Here is a 13,746-nt window from a genome sequence, read left to right as displayed (position 1 = left end):
GATGGAGGGATATGGACATTGTGTAGGTAGGAGGGATTAGCTTTTCTTTTTTGGGGGAGTTTTTTCCCTGGCTCAGCACAACATTGTGGGTCGAAGGACCTGATCCTCTTCTACGTTCTACATTATTCTATTTTCCTGTACCACCAACAGGGAGAAAGTCAGGTTATGAATACCCGATCAATAGACACCTGTTCTTATGAACAAGCTTCCACAATATTACTCGAAAGCCCAACAAAAGCAAGTACACTCATGTCTTTGAGCAGAACTAGTTTCCTCTCACTTCAGTAAATTTCTTTATCAGTCATGTGCTTTTGATGCCATTCTTTACAATACTCTGGAGATATGATTGTAACATTGTGTAATTTTTGGGAGAAAACAGACAAGGATGCCTGTAAAGACAGAACCCACTTGTTACCAGACAGGCTGTAGTTTAATAAATATATTATTTTCACCAAATATTCTGCTCATTTTGACAAGCTAATTGGATTTATACCACCCTTTACCCCATTGTTGCAATTTCTTTCAATTCACTTTACATTTTTGCCAGATAATGATTATTCTCAGAGAATAATTTAACTGTGAATTCTATCATCTTATAAAATAAAAGCTGCCCCAAAAAGGCTGGAAAAAAAGCATCTCAATACCTTTTATGCATGCTTTGAAAAGGAGAACGAAACTACATCTGTGCATCTTGTTACCCTATGATCTATCTGAGAGGCCAAAGTCAGATTATCTTTCAAGACAGTAAATCTGGCCCCAGTGATGTATCTGATCGGACACTGAAAACCTGTGCCAATCAACTGGTGGGAGTGTTTGAGATCTGCACTGTCTCACTACTGCAGTCAGAGGTTCCCACCTACTTCAAAAGGGTGACAGAACAGGATGAGTTGCCTCAATGACTATCGCACTGTTGCGCTCACATCTGGTGTAATGAAGCGCTTGAGAAGTTGGTCTTGACCAGAATTAACTCCTGCCTAAGCAAGGACCTGGACCCACTGCAATACATCTATCACCTCATTTGAGCTACAGAGGATGCAATCTTACTTGGCTTTGAACCGTATGGATAATAGCAGTAACTATGTCAAGCTTCTGTTTATTGATTACAGCTCAGTGTTTAACAGCATTATACTCTCAATACTAAACAAAAGCTCCAAAACCTGGTCTCTGTACCTCCCTCTGCAACTGAATCCTTGACTTCCTCACTGGGAGACCACAGTCAGTGTGGATCAGATATAACATCTCCTCCTTGCTGACAATCAACACTGTCACACCTCAAGGATGTGTGCTTAGCACACTGCTCTTCTCTCTCTACACCCACTAGGTGTGCTCAAACACCATTTCTAAATTCGCTGATTACACCACTACTGTTGGCAGAATTTCAGATGGTGACGTACAGGAATGAAATATACGTCAGCTGGTTGAGTGGTGTCGCAACAATAACCTTGTATTCAACGTCAGCAAAACCAAGGAATTGATTGTGGATGTCAAGAAAAGGAAGTTGAGGGAACACACACAGTCCCCATCAAGAGATCAGCAGTGGTAAAGGCGAGTGGTTTCAAGTTCCTGCTGTTTAAAGTTGCAGACTCAGCTAGCTCCATTACGGGCACTAACCTCCCCAGCATCATGGGCATCTTCAAAAAGATGATGCCCCAAAAAGCCATCATCCATATTCAAGGACCGCCCCCCCCCCACCACCACCAAGGTCAAGTCCTCTTTTAATTGCTGCCATCAAGGTGGAGGTGCAGGAACTTGAAAACACACACACAACGTTTTAGGAACAGCTCCTCCCCCTCTGCCAACAGATTTCTGAATTGACAATGAACCCAAGTACACAATATTTTTCCCTATCTTTTTACACTACTTAATTTTTGTAATACAGTACTGTGCAAAAGTCTTGGGCATCCTGGCTACATATGTATATTGTCTTTCTAGTTACCAAATAATATTTAATACTACAGAGCTAAAACAAAGCTAAGCAGTCTTATTTGTTTCTCATTCACCTTCCTATTTTAACCAATACATGGTACTGTGCAGAAGTTTTAAGCACCCAATATCTAAGACTTTTGCGCAGTACTGAATAATTTCTTATTGTGATTTATAGTGCTTGGCTATGCACTGCAATGTACTGCTGCTGCAAAATAACAAATATCCCGACATATGTCAGTGATATGAAACTTGATTCTGATTTTGCCTCTTAAATAATTGCTATCAGAAATATATATCGTGCAGGATTTCGAAACAGCAGTATTTGTTGGGTTAGCAATGGAGCTGTGCCATCTGAAGGTTCAATATTATTTACCAGTGTCTCTATTGGCTAGGCATAGCAAAAGCTAAAAATTTATTATTGACCCAATATTAGAGAAGTACAGAACAGAAACAGGCCATTCAGCCCATCTAGCCCATGCCAAAACCTGCCTACCCACATCCACCTACACCAGGTAGAATAACTGCCCATACCCCAACTATCCAAACTGAAAAAGCTGAAATCAAGCTCGCATCCACCAAGTGTGCTGGCAGCCCATCCCACACACTCATGACCCTCAGTGAAGAAGTTTCCCTTAAACTTCTCACTTTTCACCCTTAACGTCTGTTTGTAGTCTCATCTAACCTCAATGGAAAATACCTGCTATATATGTTATTTCTGTTCTTGCACAATTTTAATCTGTTCAATATGGGATTAAATTCTTTTGGGAACAATAAAGCATCTATCTACATACTGCATATATACTTACTGTAATTGATTTACAATACTTCCTTCCTTACAAAGTAATTTATTTTTCTTTCTTTCTATATTATCATGTACTGCATTGAACTGCTGCTGCTAATCAGTTAACAAATTTCACGAGACATGCCAGTGATAATAAACCACTGATTCTATCTATATACTGAATAATTTTGTATACCTCCAACAAATATCTTCTTAAATTCTATACATTTCACAGAATTGAGGCCCATGACACAATTGTAAGACTCTGCAATACTGTTACACATGGAAATTTATGTAGCACTGCACATTTGTTTATCTATTTGTGAAAGCAGAGATCTCAGTTCACCCATACAAACAATCTCTGTATAATTTCTTAAACATTATACTAAGACAACCCCAATTTGTGATGACTATGCATACCACTGGACCCTGACTTCAGAGGTAAAGAGTGGAACTTCCCCATTGCAATGGTGTTTTTGCTTTAAAGACTCACTTGCACAGGTCTCCTACCATCGTTGGATATGACGGACAACCTACATAACTGTGCTCTAAGTGCACTGTTAGTTACTGATGCCAAAATGAAAAACAATAATGCAAACTAAACTATAAGAGTTTCCATTAGAAAAGCTCTCTGAAACTATGGAGGTGTTTGTGTGCGTATCCACGTGGGTTTAAAAAACTCCAGCCAATTTTTGGCTCAGGGATCCCACTGAGATTTGCTTAGTCAACACAAGCTTCTTTTGGTCAATATAACCCAGCAAGAGCAGTGTGTAATTCATCTGCTACACTTGTCAGGAAACTGTATTGCCAGCAATATTTCAGTAAGGTACAGAAGGTGGTGAGGCTTGACTTGCCAAGTACAAGTAGCATTTTGCATTTCAACTTATACACATACTAGATGCAATTATATTTCCTCCAATTTAATCTAAACCAGAATCTGATTTATTATCACTAACATGTCATGAAATTGCTTGACTTGCGGCAGCAGTACAATGTAATACATTAAAATTTAACGTCATTTTATATTTCTTATTGTAACTTTTAAGTAGTGCAAAAAAAGAGCAAAGTACTGAGGTAGTGTTTATGGACTGTTCAGAAATCTGAGAGCTGAGTGTATGCCTTCAGGGTTCTGTGCTACCTCCCTGATGGTAGTAATGAGAAGAGGGCATGTCTTAGGTGGTGAGAATCCTTAATGGTGGATGCTGCCTTTTTGAGACAATTCATTTTGAAGATGTCCTCAGTGGTGGGGAGGTTATCTCCATGATGGAGGTGGCTGAGTTTGCAACACTCTGCTGTTTTTTTTAGATTCTGTGCAGTGGCCCCTCCATACCAGATGGTTCAAACTTCAAAGTAAATTTATTAGCGAAGTACATATGTCATCATTTACAACCCTGAGATTCATTTTCTTGCCAGCATATTCAATAAATCCATAACAGTAATAACCATAACCATTTTAATGAAAGACTGCACCAACTGGCTGTACAACCAGTGTGTAAAAGACAGAATAATAAAATAATAATAATAAATACGCAATAAATATCAAAAACATGAGATGAAGAGTCCTTGAAAGTGAGCCCATCGGTTGTGGGTATATTTCAAAGATGGGGCAAGTGAAGTTGCAAGAAGCTATCCCTTTTGGTTGAAGAGTCTGATGGCTGAGAGGTAATAACTGTTCCTAAATCTGGTGGTGAGAGTCCTGAGGCTACTGACCACTTTCTTGATGACAGCATTAAGAAAGCATGACCTGGGTGGCAGGGGTCTCTGATGATGAGTGCCGCTTTCCTGCGACAATGTTTCAAGTAGATGTGCTCAATGGTGGGTGGGTCTTACCATGATGGACTGGGTTGTATCCACTACTTTTAGTAGGATTTTCCAGTCAAGGGCATTGGTGTTTCCATACTAGGCTGTGTTGCAGCCAATCACTATACTCTCTACTGCACATCTATAGAAGTTTGTCAAAGTTTTAAATATCATGCTGAATTTTTGCAAATTCCTAAGGAAGCAGAGATGCACTTGCATGTTCGGTCCAGGGTAGGTTTTCCAAAATAACACCTAGGAATTCAAAGTTGCTGACACTCTTATGAGATCTGGCTCACAGACCTCTGGTTACCTTCTTTTGAAGTCAATAACCAGCTCCTTGGACTTGCTGACATTGAATAAGAGGCTGTGGTTATAGCACCACTCAGCCATAATTTCAATCTCCCTTTCTCTCTCCTTTGGACTTAACCACAGTCATGAGGGTAAAACAAGTAGAGCAGGGGCTAAGCACACAAACTTGTGGTGCACCTGTGCTGATGGAGGAGATATTGTTGTCAATCTGAACTGATTGCAAGTGAGGAAATCCAGGATCCAATTGCACAATAAGGTATGGAAACTAAGGTCATGGAGCTTTTTGATTAGTTTTGAGCGGGTAATGCAGTCAAAAATATGCATTTTTCTGTCTAGAAGTTCCAGGGTTGAGTGAAGAACCAATAAGATGGCATCTGCTGTGGAGCTGTTGCTCCAGTAGGAAAATAGGAGCGGATTCTGCTTGCTTCTCAATCAGGTGCTGATGTGTTTCATCATCAACATCTCAAAACACTTCATCACAGTGGATGCAAGTGCTATTGGATGACGGTCAGTGAGGCAGATTACCATGATCTTCTAGGGCACTGGCATAACTGACGCCTGCTTGAAGCAGGTTGGTACCTCAGAATGCCAAAGTGAGAGGATGAAGATCTCAGTGAACACTCCAGCCAGTTGATCAGCACAGGATTTTTTACACTTTGTCAGGTACCCCACCTGGGCCAGATGCAGTTTGCGGATACACTCTCCTGAAGGCTGCTTGCACTATGGCCTCAAGAGACTAAGATCACAGGATCATCAGGGGCTGTGGGAGTTTGTGATTGTTTCTCCATGTTTTGACAGTTTGAGCAAGCATAGAAAGCATTGAGCTCATGCAGAAGGGAAGCCCTGTTGTCACTGATTTAACTTAAGAGGTATTTGTATTCAAGTCCTGCCACAACTGTAGAGCATCCTTCATTGATTCAAGTTTAGTCCAGAGTCATACTAGGACCTTCTGTAGCTTCCATAGTCACCAGACTTGAACGTCTCTGATCTGGTCCTCAGCAGATTGCAGATCCACAGAGTTGTCCTTGAACACAGCCCAGTCCACTGACTTGAAGCAACCCTGTATCTGCTCCTGCCTCCTACGACCACCTCTTTGTTGTCTTAATCTCTGGAGCTTTGACCTTTAGACTTTGCCTGTATGCAGATAGGAGAAGGACAGCCAAGGGATCTGATTTACAGAACTGTGGTCTGGTCAAGTAACTGTAGGCATTCCTTACTTTAGTATAACAGTGGTCTCGTGTTGTGACCTCTGATGTTATGGGTTATAATGCTGATGGTAATTGGGCAGGGTTCCCCCCCCCCCCCGCCAACAAGCTGGTTGGTCCCTAACTATGATTTAAAATGTATCAGCGATGGACTGTTGTGAAGACGGCATCATGCAGTATCTCAAGCACTTGATTATAGTCAGCTACAGATGATATGTAAACTGCACTCAGGATTATGAAGAACTCCCTAGGTAAGTGAAATGCACAGCACTTGTTCAAAGTCGAGGGAACACGAGTTTGACAAAACCGCCACATCGGAGTACCACCAAGAGTTTATTGTGAAACACACACCTTCACCTTTTGCCTTTTCCGAATCAGCAGTTCAGCCCATTTGGTAGATTGAGAAGCCTGGTCTGACTGCTGTATCTGGCGTGGGAGAAAGCCATGCCTCGCTCAGACATAGAACACAACAATCTCTCATTTCCCTCCAATATAGCAATCATGCCCTCAGGTCCTAAATTTTCAGCCTGGCTTGGAGTCCCCCTTCCTGCCTTGCTTCCAGACATGATGATGAACCTTTGATCACTTTGATTCACCAAGTCCTTCAGAAGTTTGTGAAATCTATACATCATTAAGTTGATTTAAAAAATACATTTCTTAAAGGGAAATTACATGCTGCAGATTACAATGAAAGTAATTTAAAAGGGGTATATTTAGAAATTTTGTATGTAGCCCACCGGCAGAACGTCGCCGTGGTTCACCAGCATCATCTTGCTTTCTTGGTTGTGCAAACAGAATTCTCTCTATGGTATGTCTGTAAAAGTTTGATAGAATTTTTGGTGACATACTGAATCTCCTCAAATGCCTAATGAAATACAGATGCTGGTGTGACTTTGCCATAACTGCATCAATATGTTGGGTCCAAGGTAGATCTTCAGAGATGTTGACACCCAGGAACTTGAAACTGCTCACTCTTTCCATTGTTAATCCTTCGATGAGGACTGGCGAGTGTTCTCCTGAACTCCCCTTCACAAAGTCCACAATTAATTCCTTGGTCTTACTGCCTTTGAGTGCAAGGTTGTAGCTCCTGTATACCTCATCACCATCTGAGATTTTATCAGCAACAGTTGTCATCAGCAAAATTGCAGGTGGTGTTTGAGCTGTGTAGCCTCACAGTGCTATTATACATTTCACATTCTGTATTTGGTGTTCATGCCCACAATGGAGAAACCAAACACAGACTGAGTGACTACAATGTGAAGCACACATATTCAGTCTAATTCAGCCTGCCACTAATTCTGCATCCCACTCTCACACTATCTGTGGCCTCATGTGCTGTTAACAATGGCATTAACACAAGTTTGGGCACAGCATCTTCTCGTGCTTGAGCATCTTATCTGACAGGCTGCAATCTTCTGCATTCAATATCAAATTTAATAACTTCCAGTAACTTGCTTTATATCAGAATTGGCCAATTCTGCTGTGAGTCATCCATCTGAAAGCATGGCTCTCTCTCCACCAGTTCAGCTGTGCATTTCCCAAGATTGTTTTTGTTACTCTCACGCATCTCATTATCTGATTTCATTAATCACAATAGGCCATAATAAGGCACAGTGTCCCCACCCTCTAAGAGACATTTCCCATCCAATCCAACAATATGCTGGCAACTTAAAGATTGTTTTCTCACTTCTAAGAAAGGGTATATAACCTAAAATATTAACACCATTTCCTTTTCCTCAGACAGGTATGTCCCTTTAGAACAGAGATGAGGAGGAATTTCATCTCTGAGGGTGGTGAATCTGTGGAATTAATAGCCACAGATGGCTGTGGAGGCCAACCACCAAGTACATTTAAAGCAGAAGTTGATTAGTAAGGGTGTCAAAGGTTATGGGGAGACAGCATGAGAATGTGGTTGAGATGGCACTGGTAAATCTCAGCAACTTCTGACTGGTAACCAATGAAAGAAGGAAAACAACTACATACTTTGTTAAATCACTTTTTCTGGTAAACAATGATCACAAGCAATAGTCTATAACTTCCCTTTGGACTTGGAGGCAATTTGATGTGGCAGAAATGAGACGAGACAAGGCCAGGCATCAGGCATTTTGCTGAGGGCAAGAAAGGTTCAATCGATATAAGCACCAGACTGAAGTGGAAAGGTTGGGAACAGCTGAATCAAGGCAGCAGGGTCCAGTCCCCAGAGCATATCGAAGCAACAGAACCAGATGTTTGGATGACGACTTAAGCACCATGCTGAATTGGAAAGGTTGGGTACAGGCTGAATCAAGGCAGTGGGATCCAGATCCCAGAACATAACGAAGGAACAGAACCCAATGTCTGGAGGACGACTGACGATCGGAAAGGTCTGTACATGCAGAATTGAAGCAGCGGGGTCCAAGTCCCAGAAAGAATCCGATATCTGGATAACGATTTATGGAATGGATTGAACAGGTCAGGGCATGAGGCGAGGGATGGCCTGCTCCACTCTGCACTGAACTAAGGGGTGGATTCTCTTGGTGGACTTCAGATCAGAATGCTGTTTGCTTGTGTTTACTGTTTGCATGATTTTTTTAAAATCTCTACACATTGGGTGGGTGCTTGTCTTTCTTCAAAATGTGTGCTTTCGGATTTTTCATGGCTGCCTGATTGGAGATGAATCTCAAGATTGCATAATGTATGAATACTTTGATTATAAATATATTTTGAACTTTGCTCCATCATTGTATTACGGCTGGTTTCAATGGACCAATTCTGCTCTTATGTCTTATGCTGAGCATTGCCAACATCTTGTTTTTAAAGAAATTTCATTGCCACCCTGTTAACCTATGACAACACACAAAAAGTTGGAGGATCTCAGCAGTTTAGGCATCATCTATGGAAGGAAAAGGTCAGTCCATGTCTCAGGTTGCTCATCTGAACGTCTAGGCCTTCAGGAAAACTTCAATGAAATTTTGCAGAATTTTGCACGTGGAACTAAAGTCAAAATGTCAATTAATCAAATTGTACTATGAAAATAGCACCAAGTGGTGCACAAATAAGAACACTTCTAATTCAGTAACTTGTGAGGTATTTATGAGCGAGTTCATTTACTATCAGTCATACATCATGGAAATAAACTATAGGCCCAGAGTCTTTGCTGACAACATACTCACTTATCCTCCTTTTTCAATCTTCCACATATTTCCATCAATTTGAACTTCACAAGTATAAAATAAGTATTTAAACAATCACCAAAAGCAAAAACAATTGTAAAAGAAATTGCAACAAGTAAACTTTCAATGCCAAAATGTTTCTATAGGTATAATATTCAGATGGAAATTATCTGGGCTAGGACAAAATAAACTCCAACATGGATGGTCCCAAGTCCGACTGCAAAGGAGGAGGGCTAGCAACCCCATCCTATAAAACACTGGAGGATCTGGAGATCTCATCCCTGGGAAAGGAAGGAGAAGATGGGCTAAACCTATGATAACTTGGGAGACTGGCCTTGGACAGGGGACTCTGGCGAACTGCTGTCAGAGACCTTTGTCCCAGTAGGGGTGATGGGCTTAAGAAAGAAAGAAAGATGAAATAATTGGAATGGAAATTTCCTCCACCTCAAAATCAAAAACAAAAGACTTAAAACAATAATCAAATAGACAACAATGAATATATAAAACAAAGAAAATTTGGGGACATTCAAGTTTTCAAATGCCAACAATCAGAAAGTGGTGTTTCCCCAGCATAAAACTTAGATACTGCTCAACAGGCAGTACCGCCTTCAATGATGCAGCAACAGAAATCACTCTGCTGGACTGACATCTTTAAAAACCTTCAAGGAAAATATCTAGGATTGCTGTTTATAACTCTTCTGCAATTAGAAAACCTACATGCAGACCATATTTGACTCAGCCTCAAGTTTGATGCCTACAATAGTTCAAACAAACTTTTGCAGGACCTTTGGAATTCAAGTGAAATATAATTCACCAAGACTATAAAACTATTTCTCATCCCCACCCTCAGCACAGAAACTGGGATATTAAAGATATAAGTGCATTTAGACAAGCAGTGGCAAATGTACTCTCAGTGGCCACTTTGGCCTCCTAATAAAGTGGTCACTTTTTTGCCACCACCTGAACCAAATAAAGTGGCCACTGAGTGTATGTTTATGGTTTGACATGTCGTGCATTCGGAGATGCTTTTCTGCACACCACTATTAGTTGAGGTACTGTCACCCTCCTGTCAGCTTGAACCAGTCTGGCCATTCTCCTCTGACTTCTCTCATTAATGAGGCTTTTTCGCCCCCAGAACTGTCACTCACCGAATATTTCTTGTTCTTCACACCATTCTTTGTAAACTTTAGTGGGAGTTCTCAACCTGGGGCCCAAGGATCCCTTGCTTAATGGTATTGGTCCACGGCATAAAAATAGCTTGGGAACCCCTACTCCAAAGACTGTTACTGTCACATGATTGGGTGATCAGATACTTGCATTAATGAGGTGTGCAGGTGTACCTAAAAAAGTGGCCACTGAGTGCATATTGAAAGTTGAAGTTAAATAAAAATAATTAATGATTTGAAATCAATACTGCTGTTTTGTTTGCAACTCCATACTATGAACAAAGACCACAGTAACTTGCCATGTAACACCTTTATTAAAAGACACTACAATGAATATTAGGGAAACATTTACTCCTCATTTGTCATTGGCAAAAAGGGTGCAACCGGTGCTCATGAGGATCATAAATCCAAGAATGGATCAGCTGGACTGAATCAGCTTGCACAGGCGAAATACAACGTAATCCCACAAACCATGCTGTGAACATCATGGGCATGCTGTGTTGGCACCGGAGTGTGTGGCAACACGTGCAGGGTGCCCCTAGCACATCCTCAGGTTGTGCCAGTGGTTAATGCAAATAACACAGTTCACTGTATGTTTCAATAAATTAATGAATCTGAATTAATTGGGAAACCATTAAAAGGCCAAAATCATATTTCAAGAAGTGTATAACTTCAAAGATTGACAAGAACATTCAATTGAAAGAACAAAAAAAAAATCAGGACTGTAGGGAGTCATCATTATTATGTCCTATGATGTAGGCCAAAGGGTTCTCAAACTATTATGCCATGGACCCCTATCATTAACCATGTTTGCCTACGTTGGGGGTTCCCAACCAGGAGTCCACTGAACGGCCCATAGACCCCAGGTTAGGAACCCCTAACAAAGGTGATCATGGACTTTGTCCATGATCATTCTAGGCAAATCTATCTACAGACGTGGTTTGCCATTGTGGGTAGTGTCTTTACAAGATAGGTGACCCCAGCCATTATCAATATGTGCCATGTCATATGACGTAGGCCAGGAGTTCCCAACCTTTTTATGCCATTGAATTGATTTGATTTTATGACCTACATGCTTCATATACATGGAGTAAAAATCTTTACACTACATCTCTGTCTAAATGTGCAATTATAGCCATTTATAATAAATATGTATTATGTATTATGATAATCAATATAACATAGAAATACGGTTGCATCAGCATGAATTAAACAGTCTGATGGCCTGGTGGAAGAAGCTGGCCCGGAGCTTGTTGGTCCTGGCTTTTATGCTGAGGTACCGTTTCCCGGATGGTAGTAGTTGGTACAGTTTGTGATTGGGGGGACTCGAGTCTCCAATGATCCTTCAGGCCCTTTTTACACACCTGTCTTTGTAAACGTCCTGAATAGCGGGAAGCTCACATCCACAGATACAATGGGCTGTCCGCATCACTCTCTGCTGTCTGGCAACTACTATTAACCGAGGAGTCCATGAACCCCCAGGTTGGGAACCCTTGATGTAGGTGATCATGGTCTTTGACCATGACTGTTCTTGGCAAAGTTTTCTACAGATGCGGATTGTCATTGCCTTCTTCTTTACAAGACGGGTGGCCCCCATCATCATCAGAAATCGTCTGCCTGGTGTCAGTGGTTGCATAACCAGGATGTGATCTGCACCAACTGCTCTCATATGACCACCCACCACCTGCTTCCAAGGCTTCACATGACTCTGATCGGTTGGGGCTGGGGGGAGAGGGTACTAAGCAGGGTTACACCTTTCCCAAGGATGACCTGCAGACTAGCGAAGGGAAGGAGTGCTTTACACCTCCTTTGGAAGAGACACATCTCCACCCCGCCACCCAGTTGTAGGAGTAAATGCCTCATTTACTTTCATGTACAAAAAGAAGAGGGAGGGAGGGAAGAGAGAGGAGTCTAAAGTTACAGAAAATAAAGAGGGAAAACAGATAGGTTGGCATTCAAGGACTACACAAGTCAGTGGCAACAATTCTATAGGAAATCTTTCTACACCCTTATCATATCTCTTCTAAAATGTAGCCCTTAGTATCAGTAATTAAATTCGTGGAATTTATACTCAGCAACTTGCTGCCAAGAAAGATAACACAATGGAACAAACAGTCATTGTAATGTATACAATCACTTTAGTAAGGCCCAGAACATATCTACAAAGTACAGGACTAAGTAGCAAAGATTAAAGCCACAATGACTTTAAACCTAATTCCTTCCAAAGAAATGTTACAAGTTACTTCGCAAAACACCATTGCTTTTTCATTTAAATCCCTGTTGTTGACCAAACAATTATTGGCTTTAAAATTAAACGATTGCCCTTAACGGTTCAAAAACTGTAATATGGTTTTAACTAACATATTAGTGCCCTAACAATCTATTTTCGACACTTTGGGCTGACGTTAATGGGGAAAAAACTGAACCAGCCTTAGTAATAGACTGTTGCAAATCAAACAATGGAAACAATACAACTTTAAACTAAGCAGGGAACAAAGAACACGGAAAGACCATTAACCGGGAATGTCCAGAAAATGTCTATCAGCCCCAGGCACCAACGGCGCCTTAACTGACAGCGCGGCCGCCCAATTGAGAGTGAGGCATACGGCGAATGCGTCCAATCATCACGGGGCCCGTGGGCGGGACTTTCCCCGCAGCCAGTACGAACTGGTCTGGGTTAATCCCATTGAACGGCTGAGCCTCAACTTCCAGCCCGGAGGGGCAGCCGCTAACTTCACCCCGGGGCTTGGAAGGCCTCCGGTGGAAGCTGTGGGAGAACGGAGGATGGCAGTCACCCCCCTGGGGGAACAGTAATAACCTGCCCCTGTTGTGACGTGTGCAGCAGCCATGGCGACGGGCCGCTCCGCCCGAATGAACCAGCAATATTTTCCTCTCTCTCGCACCCCATAACGTCCGGCTGCTGACCCGCTCACCCGGCTAACCGGGCCGCCGAATGGACTCTCCTTTACCTGAACTGGCGGCCCGATGACACCGCCGAACCGCTCCGCTCCTCTCCCGGCCGCTGACACTGATTGTTCTTTGCGTCCGGCCTTCCCCCCCTCCCCACCCCCCACTTCCCACAAAGGATGCCGACGTCACCGGCGACGTCACGGACCCCTGACGTCACATTCCCGGCTCTTTGTTCCGACAGCTGTATATGTGACGTCACTCGCCGTTACACTGGGCATCTTCCTCTTTTACTGATGTGCAGGTTGTAGAAGAACAGAGCTTGTGATTTTTGCAAAAACAAACCTGCAGATGATTCAAAAGCTGAAATTAAAAAAGCTGAATTCATTGTCATCAGAATCAAGGTGCATTTATTGTCAAAGTATGTATACAGTATACAGCTCTGAGATTTGTCTTCCCACAGACAGCCACAAAACAAAGAAAACCATGAAATCCATTCA

General features: G+C 42.0%; 1 protein-coding gene across 7 annotated transcripts in view; it reads right to left on the bottom strand.

Moving 5' to 3' along the window:
- Positions 1–13,428, bottom strand: part of zgc:77486 (uncharacterized protein LOC405808 homolog) — a 42,185-nt gene extending 28,757 nt beyond the window's left edge. For all 7 annotated transcript variants that reach the window (XR_009516032.1, XR_009516031.1, XR_009516029.1 and 4 more), the window contains exon 1: positions 13,309–13,428. The gene's annotated coding sequence lies outside the window, so the exon portion shown is untranslated. The remainder of the gene's footprint in view (positions 1–13,308) is intronic.
- Between the last annotated feature and the right edge of the window lie 318 nt (positions 13,429–13,746).

The sequence above is a fragment of the Hypanus sabinus genome, chromosome 16 (genome assembly GCF_030144855.1).
Source record: "Hypanus sabinus isolate sHypSab1 chromosome 16, sHypSab1.hap1, whole genome shotgun sequence".
In the NCBI taxonomy this organism is placed as follows: Eukaryota; Metazoa; Chordata; class Chondrichthyes; order Myliobatiformes; family Dasyatidae; genus Hypanus; species Hypanus sabinus.
Note: the sequence above shows the minus strand (reverse complement) of the source record. Positions and strands in the feature narration are given on the sequence as shown.